Raw genomic sequence first — 11294 nt, forward strand, 5'->3', positions numbered from 1 at the left:
AATAGGAATTTAGGAATAATTAAATAATTAAAAATTGTAATAAGGGTAATTATGTAACTTTAGCATGATAATTAAAATAAAATCTCTTGATTCATGAAAATTACCATAAAAATCTCTTTGACCAACTATTAAACCCTAGCCTCTCATATCATACGTATTTTATTTCTGCCTCCTCCCTATTGCCTCTTCCATTGACAACCACACAATCGTCTCCTCCCCCTTCCATCGACCTTCGGCCGCATCGGTTGAGTTTTGATGCACATGTCGACCATGACCCTGCTACAACCGTGTGTATGCATCTTCAATTTCTCAATTAGGGCTTCCGCCCCTATCACCGCCATCGATTGGTGGAGGTTTGGGAGCCACCATCGCTCTGTTAACCTCCATCTACTTCCCAACTACTTAGGTACTTAATTCGACCAATCATCGCCGCTTGTGTAGCTATATGGAATTCTTTAGCTGCCTCCTGATTAGTCCGCTCCTTTTTTTCAATAGCTCTTCTTCTTCGTTTTCCCTCCACGAACCGTAAATGACATCTTAGGTATCATGTTATCTTCTTTATTCAGGTATCATGTTTATTGTGGGTATTTGGAAGAAACTAGAAGAATATCATGTTATCTTCTTTATTCAGGTCTCATGTTATCTTCTCTAAATTCCCAGTTCTTGATTTTAGGTTCGAAGATATAGAAGAATATCATAAACAATGGCATCGCTGTTGGTGGAATTGAAAATATTTCGATTTGCACACCAACTATTTGTTAATATGTCTCAGTGAACTTCAGTTACTTATTCCAAAATTGGTTCTTTCTTGCTTAATGAGTAACTTTCAACATGTCTATGCATGTTTTGTCCACAAGGATGGGAAACAAATCATATATCTTTTAAAGTAAGTAATCTCTATTTTGGCGTCTCTTTGTGCCTTTTTTTTCTATACCTGTGTATAAATGTGTGAATGTTGCTCCTCTCCCCCTCTTAGAAATTAACTTTTATTAGATTTTCAGGGGATAAAGACATTCACCAAACCTGGAAGATTGTTGTTCCTTGATTATATTTTTAAGTTTTTCTGTTCATTCTTTAAGAATAGTTATTTCATTCTTTAAGAATATTATGTATTTAATGTATTCTTCTATTTGAATAATGTGTAAAGAGTATAATAATCTTGGAGAATCACGTAAGAATGATTATGTGATAATTGTATTTCTGGTATAATCACATAAGAATGATTTTGCAAGGGTTGTATTGCAATTGGCTGAAGTTTTAACATGATTTTTGTTTCTTATGTTTTTCAGATGTATAAAATCATTCTCATGCAATACAATTATAACAGAATGCCAATCTCACAAAATGTCAATCTCATAGAATGCTAGCATATTTTAAAGTGGCTTAGAGGTCAAACATACACAAGATATCTAGAAACGAAACAAGAAAGTGAATGAGGATTCTTTCAAGAATGCCGATATATATATATATATATATATATATATATATATATATATATATATATATATATATATATATATATATATATTTGCAAGAGATTTCAAGAACAAATGTAATTTATGTTCATAGTTGTATTCTTTAATAATGAATGTAATTACTTATTCTAAACTATTAAACTTCATCTTATATAAAATTTATTTTCATTAAAAATTATTGGTCTTGATAATATGTGTTTATAATATTATGTTCATAGTTGTATATCATTCTGACAGAATTATAGAATATCATTCTAACAAAATAACATTCTGATAGAATAAAATCAGTTTATGTTTACAAATTACGTTTGAAATTGAATTAATTTGAAAAAAAATCAGATTTTTAAATCAAAATCATTAATTATCCCATAAATCTCGACTTTTCCTTTTTTAAATTCGTCTCAATTGACTAGAATACCCTTATGCTGAATTTTATTTGATTATATGGTATATGTTACCCTATTGCACTATCATAGACTGTAACATCCAGAATTTCAGGTATGTCATTGTATAGTTGAATTCTTGGGATTTATGGAGTGACTCGACGAGTTGGGAGTCCAACTCGCCGAGTAGGGTTGAGTTGCCGTGTGGGATTTAATGAATAGACTCGACGAGTCGGGAGACAGACTCGTCGAGTTGGTGTTGGGCAGAAAAACCCTAGTTTCCTGGGGTTGGGGCCTATTTAAGGGAACTTATGCCCCATTTACGCCTCACCAGTCACCCTACACCCCTGAGAGCATACCCTAACCGCCGTTTGTGCTAGAAAGTGAGTGAGAGAGAGAGAGAGAGGCTATCTTGGGATTCTTAGTGCACCATTTGAGAAGAAGAGAAGGAGATCAAGCAAGGAACAAGAAGGGGGCTGGTTGGATCCAATGATAGATCGTCCAGAGCTTCTGAGGAAGGTAAAAAGTTTGCACCTTTCCCATTATTTTGGATAGATCTCATGTGTTTGGATTTCTAGGGCTTTTACTACCTTTGATTTGGGACTTTGAGCAAAATGGATTAAATAGAAGCCTAGACCTCATATCTAGACCTTGTGAGGTCCCTAGAGTCCAAAGGTCCCAACTATATTTATCCATTAAGGGTTGCTGTGCTTAACACCTTAAGAAGGGCTTTGTATTGGCATTTTGAGGCATTTATGCCATGCATGAACGTAAAGGTCGAGACTTTATGTATCTTTTGTGTCTTGAAGGGCTAGATCTAGGGTTTGGAATGATAGATCTGACTTTGGACGTCTGAATGAGGAATCAAACTGAGGGGACTCACCGAGTCCATGGGTTGACTCGACGAGTCAATGAGGGTTTGTCCCGATGAGCTTGTTCATGTGAACGCTCAACGAGTTGGGGGTCAACTCGACGAGTTGAGCTGGACCTTCGCGAGACTTCTGAGGATGTGAGTGGAATCGACGAGTTACATGAGTGCACTCGACGAGTCAGGTCAAACAAGGACTGTTGACTCGAGTTGACTTCTGTTGACTCTGGGGTTTGGTCAACATGAGTAATGGAGACCATGGATGGGTAAAATGGTATTTTACCCAATTCAAGAGTTAGAGAGAGATTGAATAACCTTCAATTTTAGGGTCATGTAAAAGAGTATTAATTAGAGATATTCATCCCTTGTGATAGGCGGAGGCTAGTTTGGGATTCGGGTGCGAGGTTATTTACTTGCTGCTTTCCAAGTGAGTCTTCTCACTATACTTTACCTAGAGTGGTAATCAGAGTTGTATGATAGAGTAACTTATATGCTATTTGTATGATGTGATACACTGCATTATTTCTATGTGCTTTATGTTATGTATGATTCAGAATTAGGAGCGGAAGGTCCACAGAGTTAGGACCAGAGGGTCCACCAGAGTTATGGGACTGGAGGGTCCCACAGAGACACATTGACCAGAGGGTCATACAGAGTTATAACCTCGAGTGGCTAATTTGTTGCATGTGGTATTCCGGGGAACTCACTAAGCTTCGTATTTATCGTGTTATGTGTTATGTGTTTTAGGTTTTTCTCAGAATTGCGGGAAGGCGTCGGCTCGATTGTACACACCAGTGAAAGAATTATGTTTTTGTGGATCCTGGATTCTTACCAAACAATTAAGGATATGCAAAGTGTAAATTAAATAAATGAGTTTTTAATGATGTGTATTGAGATTTATATGTTTTTAAAAGAAAATTTTGTTGAGAAAAATTTACGGTGTTACAAGTTGGTATCAGAGCCTTGGTTTGAGGGATTCGGATGCACCTTCGGGTAAATCTGGACTCAAACTGAGGATTTGAGAAAAAATTTCAAAGAAATGATTTTTCTAAAACGAGCAAGAGTTTCTAAAGAGAAAACGAGGAATCCTGATTTTTCTAAAACGAGCAAATAGAGTTGTAACCTAGAGTGGGTTTCACGTGTTTATTCGATGTTTGCACAAAGAATCCTGAGTTTGAAGGGTACCAGATTCCGAAAGAGGTGGTTCTCTTGAGATACCGAAGAATATTGTTCACAGCAGTCATATGTGGTTCCCGAGGATTTGCCTGAAACCCAACACAATAGCAAACAACAAACATAATGTCTGGACGACTAGCTATTAGATACATTAATGAACCTATCTCTTGTCGATAAAGAGTAATATAAGTTGCTGGCTTGTCTAAAGAAGATGTAAGCTTCGTTATGAATGCCATAGGAACCTTGACTTTTAAATCTCCCACCATTCCGAATTTTGCAAGTAAGGACTTTGTGTAGGCTTCCTAGTTAAAGAAAATGCCCTTCGAACTTTGTCTAATAATTAAATCAGGGAAAATTTTAATTGGACCCATTGAGCTCATCTCAGATTTAGTTTCCATCAATCTTCGGAATTCCGCAGTTAATTTAGGATTAGTAGATCCGGAAATGATATCATCAACGTAAATTTGGACAATCATTAGATGGTCACCATCTTTCTTGTGAAATAAGGTTGGGTCGACCGATCCTTGCTTAAACTTAGATTCCTTTAGGAAGTGAGTAAGGGTTTCATACCATGCATGCAATGCTTTTTTCAAACCGTACACAACCTTATCCAAAATATAACAATGATTTAGATACTTCTCATTTACGAAACCCGGTGGCTGTTCCACGTAGATTGTCTCTTCTAATTCACCATTCAAAAATGCACACTTGACGTCCATTTGATAGACTTCGAAATTTTTATGAGCTGCATAGGCAAGGAAAATGCAAACAAATTCTAGCCTTGCAACCGGTGCAAATGTCTCTTTATAGTCTATGCCTTCCTCTTAGAAGTAACCCCTCCACCACGAATCGTGCTTTGTTTCTGATCACAATACCTTCTTTGTCAAGCTTGTTTCAGAATACTCATTTCAATCATACCACAGATGTATCGTTCGGAGTTGGAATCAATCTCCATACTTTGTTGCGTGCAAACTCATTAAGCTCTTCCTGCATAGCTTGCACCTAATCAGAACGATCAAGAGCAATCTTCACATTTTTGGGCTCAATTTTGGAGATGAATGAATGAAACATGCAAAAATCCATTTTAGAAAATAATGCAGTTTGATTTGCTTTTTGCTGAGCTCTTGTGAGAACTCCTGAAGAAGCCGCTCTGATTACTTGTGTTTTGGGATGATCTTTGGTCCAGTTGGTTAATGTAGGGTAATTCGGATCGTATGTTGGATTCAATTCTGCATTTATGTCTTCGAATTCCGACTAAGCATCTGAGTCATTAATTTCATTTTCATTCCCCCCTGGAATGATGCATGTGGCTCTTCGTTCGAAATTGGTTGCTCTCTTTGGATTGGAATATCATTGTGAACTTGAGGATTTGAATGCTCCCCTTGAACAAGTGTACTTGATGTGGAGGTTGGAGTGGACCCCTCCTTTTCAAGGTCTTTTATAGCATCATCAATGATTTACTTTAGTTCATCATCCTTATTATCTTCTGCTTTGGATTCGGAAGAAATGGCATTTTCGGGCTCATCAAACAGGTTCATAAATTCCTCATAGAAATTTGAAAGAGGAATCGTCATTGGATTTGTCGAAGGAAAGATCTCCTCAGATTGACAATCAGCCTTCTGGTACTTCTTTAGATAATTATCGTTAAAGGTGACATAGTAGGTTTCCTCTATCTTTTTTGTCTTTTTGTTCTAAACCCTATATGCCTTCGAAGTAAGAGAGTCCCAAAAAGATTCATTCGTTTGCTTTCACATCGATTTTGTTCCTTTGCTCTTTGGAATTGAAAATGAAACACCTGGAACCAAAGACATGAAAGAACTTGATGTTAGGTTTACGTTTGTTTAGAATCTCATAAGGAGTGATTGAGAATCTTTTGTTGATTAGAGATCGATTCTGAGAGAAGCATGCAGTTCCAATAACTTTTTCCTAGAAGTGAAGTGGAAGGTTCGCGAACCATAGGATCGTCATTGCAGCTTGGCAAAGAGACCGGTTTTGTCTTTCAACGACACTGTTCTGCTGAGGGGCATAAGGAGCAAAGAAGTTGTGAGCAACCTCCTTTGCAGTCATAAATTCTTCAAATACTTGATTTTTGAATTCCAAACGATTATCGATGCGAACATTCCAAACAGGCTTTCACAATTGGAGCTCGATCTGCTTAATGAAGTCCTTTGGCTAGGAAGTAGCATCTGATTTATGTCTAAGAAAATAAACCCAAGTAAAATTGGAAAAATCATCAACTATCACAATTCACAAGAATGTATTTATTACCACCAATGTTTTCGATGGCAGATGGGCCACAAAGATCAATGTGTAACAGTTCAAGTGGTCCAATCACTTTGGTGTTAATGATTGTCGAATGACTCTTCCTACTCTATTTTCCCGGCTCGCAAGCAACACACAAATGTTCTTTCTCGAAGTTCAGAAGAGGCAAGACTCGCACAAGATCACCAAGTACGTGTTTGTTGATATCCTTGAACTTCATATACGAAAGCCTTTGACGCCATAGCCAACTGTCATCCGAAGATGCTTTTCTAAGAAGGCAAATGGTTGGCTTCCCTTTGATAGGATTGAGATTTAGAGGATACATTTCGCCTTTCTGTTTGGACTTTAGAAGCACTGTTTTGGATTTCTTCTCAATTATCTCTGATCCCTCATCATCGAAAGACACCTTCAACCCGGTACCTACAACCAATTGAGATACACTAATTAAATTTTGTTGCAGACCTTCGACGTAAGCTACCTTCCGAATTGAGAAATCGCCCTTCGCAAATATTCTGTAGCCTTTGATTTTGCTGATTGAATTGTTTCCAAACTTCACACGCCCAACATCATTCAGCGATCAGAATTCCCTCAACTCTTCTCTCCTCCCAGTCATGTGACTCGAACACCCACTGCCAATATACCATTCCCAGTCAAACTATTCGTCACGGATTACCAACAAAATTTAGAGAGATTTAGGAGCCCAAAGTTGTTTGGGTCTTTGTGAGGTTTTCTTAAGAATAGGAAAGTTATAGTTTCATCAACCCAATAAGATCTCTTTATCAATGTGAAGTTCTCCCCTTTCTTTATTTTTGAAAACAACGATCCTATTATCTTGATTCTTTCCTTTAAAAGGAATATGTCTTTGTTTAGCTTCTTTTTGTTGCCTGACTACCTTTTTCATAAACTTATTTTCCTCCTTTTTCAAATTTGCTTCGGATCCTTTGAAGGAAATTTTAGGTTCTGAAACAACTTTTCCTTTGCCCTTCACATCTTTCGATGTGTTGACATATTTTAAAAGATTCGTTCTTGGAGAAAAATTAGGTTTTGTCTTTTCCAAAGGTTTCACTTGTTTTGAAAATGATGGTTTTGGAAAAACTTTTGGTTTTGAAACCTGTGGAGTTGAAGACTGTGACTTTGAAAATGTTTTAGGTTTCAGGGATGAAGAGAATTTTGCAGTTTGATTCGCAGATCTTTCTTGGTTAACTGAATTGAAATTTTTAGATTTCCATAAACGCTTTCTTTCTTTTAAGTTTTCCGATATCTAGCATTCAGTTGACGTTTCTTAGTAATAATTCTTCAGCTAACTTATGAATGTTAGCTTTAGTTTCTCTTTTTCTAGGTGGCTTTTCATTGTGTTCCGAAGAGATGTCACTCAGAATATCCTTTGTCCCACTTGGACCTGCCTGTTCGTAACGATGGTTAACAAAATTCAATGGTTCAGCAACATATCTCCCTTTTGTTTTCCAAGAGGTCATTTCAGAGAAACCTTTGGTTTCTTCTGCATTGTCAATGGGAGCAGTCCAAAAGAATTAATCGCATCCATCTGCATTGTCTTCATCTACAAGGGACGTTAATTCCGATGTTTGATTTTTTTTCCAGTCTAATAGTTGCGAAAACTTGATTCGGAACAATTTTTACTTTCAAAAAAATTGTTGCTTTTTCTTTTAAAATCTTTGAACATTTGTTTTTAGAAAGGCAAACAAATTCCTTTTACAATTACTTAGTATATATATATATATATATATATATATATATATATATATATATATATATATATATATAATCTAATATCGAACGGACAGTTAAATGTGTGAATCTGACCTAAGCCCACAACCGAACAAGGAACGGGAAGTAAGGCGTAAGTCACACATTTCACTGCCTATCGGATGTTATTTATACATAACCTTGAGGTATAAACTAAAGAATTATAGAATTAACCACTAAAGGTCCTTTATGTTATACTAGTTGTAAACAAGTGTTGAACCTTGTGTAAAAAGATTCTTAATTCCATGTAAAATGTTGTTTTCCGGAATAATTGTTATTGTTTTCGGAAAGTTATATCGAAAGCTGTTTACCTTTGAAATAACGATGTTTACCATAGAAAATCCTATATTTTCTATAAAACTGATTTGTAGCCTTACTTGTTCCAATACCAAAAAGCACAAGCATAATTACTATACTTACTTTAATGATATCTAGTTTTGTTGATAAGTTAGATCGGCTGAAGACTTGATTGTTTCGAAAATCCGATACAACGATACTACCCTCCTATGATCACTTAATATATATACGAGTTGTATATATTGAGTAATCATATAGTTAATATCCATTGAAGTTGTTCATAAAAAGTATATTAGTACGTAAATATATCGTTGTTATCTACTTGTGAGTTTTATGACCATAGTATTAGATACGACGTGTACCGGACGCCAATATCATTTATGACTTTGTCACCCGTAGACCTGTCGATCATACTGTAGCTACCAGCAAGGTGCGGGATTGTCAGTCCCGTATAGATCTATACACAAACTCACGCTCTCCATCATGAAGACTCTGGACCATAAGGGTAGTCTTCCACTGGTACATATGTAAGTACTCAAAAACGTGTCTCACTATGACAACCCAAAGTTTTTATTCTTGCAAAAATCAACCTTCTCATTTTGATCTATCTTATTTAAATAGATTTAACTCCTAACTTTGTTTAAAACTTTAAATTTAAAGAGTTGTTGAATTAGAAGTGAAATATAAAGAAAATTTTTCCAAACCGAGAAACTTCGCATGGAGACCGCAAACGAAGCTCGGACCGCAAACACACTCCGAGCCGTAAACATGCCTTGCAGCCGTGAACCAACCTCGGATCGTGAACCTCTGATTTGCGTCCGTGATCTCGTCTTCGGCCGTGAACGGTCCTAGGGTCGTGAACTCCTTCGGGTCCCACACTCTTCCTTTTATATATATATATATATATATATATATATATATATATATATATATATATGACCAGAATTTTCTTCATTTTTCCTCTTCTGATCGCAAATACTCAATTCTCTCTCAAGTATCATCAACCAAAAACCTCTTCTCTCCTCAAGAACATGCAGAATCTTCACAGAAACTTGTAAGAATCACACTTTGATCTTGAAATCAGCTTCCAAACACTTCTAATCTTCACAATTTGGGCCTTGAACTCGTCATGAACACCCAGCTAGCCGTGAACCCTTGTTGCACCCTTCAAACTTTGCTTCTAACACCATTATTTGTAAGTTATACTTACAGATTAGATCGAATTCCTATCATTCTTATGATATTAGTCATTAATAGAATACATATATGTTGCATAAATCGCTATTTAGGCCTTGATTTTGTCTTGGGTTCTAACTAGTGGAAAACATCCTAAATTGAACCTTCACTCGAATCACCGACAAAAAGGTGAGTTCATACCCCTATGTTTTACTATTTTTCACTGTTTTAGGGGGGGATACAAGTCTAAACACAAGGATATTGTGTTTACAATAAACGATTTTTCTTTAATATTGTTAACTCTTTTAAATATTTTATATTATGTATAAATCATATTTATATGTTTTTAATTATATAAATAAGATTTAAAGGGCTCAGGACTAATGATTTGCCTTATTTCCTTTTTCTTGTCTGGATGTGAGCCTAGGGTAAAGTTATTTGTCTGACTGTCGTTTAAATTTTAATTATATATATATATATATATATATATATATATATATATATCTTGTATATATGTATTAATATAAAAGTTAGTTCAATCGTCTGTTCGATCTCAGTTATATACATAGATATTAACTATGTGATTACTCAGTATATACCATAGGGTTAGATAAAACTGAAGTCCAGTAGACAGTGAAATGTGTGACTTCCGCCTCATTTCCTGTTCTTTGCTTGGTTGTGGGCTTAGGGCAGATTCACCCATTCAACTGTCTGTTCGATCTCAGTTATATACAACTCGTATGTATTAAGTGATCATAGAGTTAGTGAAACTAGAAACTTATCTATAATAGGTTTAATACTTGTTATTAAACTAGTATAACATAAGGGATCTTAAATGGTTAATTCTATAATTCCTTAGTTTATACACCAGAGTTATATATAATTAATATCCGATAGACAGTGAAATGTGTGACTTTCGCCTCATTTCATGTTCCTTGTTTGGTTGTGGGCTTAGGGCAGATTCACACATTTAACTGTCCGTTCGATATTAGATTATATATAGCTAGTATAAACTAAGTGATTATAGAAGGAACTATTGTGGTTACCAATTTACTAAAGAAAATATATGATTTTCTTAAAGAATATTTTCATCAAATGTCAAAGAACTATTACAGTTAATTCCGTAAGCACCTAGTGAAGACGTCAGGGATATACACAATGAGGATCTAACAAACAATGGAATGTGTGACTTCTGCCTCAATTCCTGTTCTTTGTTTGGTTGTGGGCTTGGGGAAGATTCACAAAATCGATTGTCTATTTGATCTGAATTGTATATAACTCGTATTCATTAAGTACTCATAGAAAGATTTGTAAGAGCCATTTTTACTTATCATTCATCATATCAGAAAATATAGGATTTTATGGAGGAACATACGAACTTTTCCAAAGAACTTAGAGTATAATTTTTATAACAAAAATACTTATGAACTCACCAGCTTAAATGCTGGTCTGCTCTTTCAAAATAACTTGTATTCTCAGGTAACTAGTAGACATGTACGCGTACTGGGATTCAAAAGATGGAGCATAGTAGCTTCATGTCTTTGTTTCGTTATTAATTATTTTTGTGTCAATATACAGTGGTTGAACACAAGTAAAAACTTATACTTATTAATGCAATCGTTGTTTGTACTTTGATTTCTATAATGCATGTGTTGTGATACTTGACATGACGTCCTCCGCCCCCGAACGTTTCCGTCATTCCCGTTTGGGGGTGACACTCACAAACTAGATTAACGACTTTACAAGTAATAATGCGAAAACCCTTTTTATAATTAACAAATAAGTTTATAAAAAGATTCATTGATTCCATAAACTATACTTATAATAGTTCGTAAGCTTATTTCCATGATCTAAAAAGTTTCATGTGTTAAATACAGTTCATTGGTATAAAGA

The sequence above is a fragment of the Lactuca sativa genome, chromosome 5, assembly GCF_002870075.4.
Source record: "Lactuca sativa cultivar Salinas chromosome 5, Lsat_Salinas_v11, whole genome shotgun sequence".
Classification (NCBI taxonomy): Eukaryota; Viridiplantae; Streptophyta; class Magnoliopsida; order Asterales; family Asteraceae; genus Lactuca; species Lactuca sativa.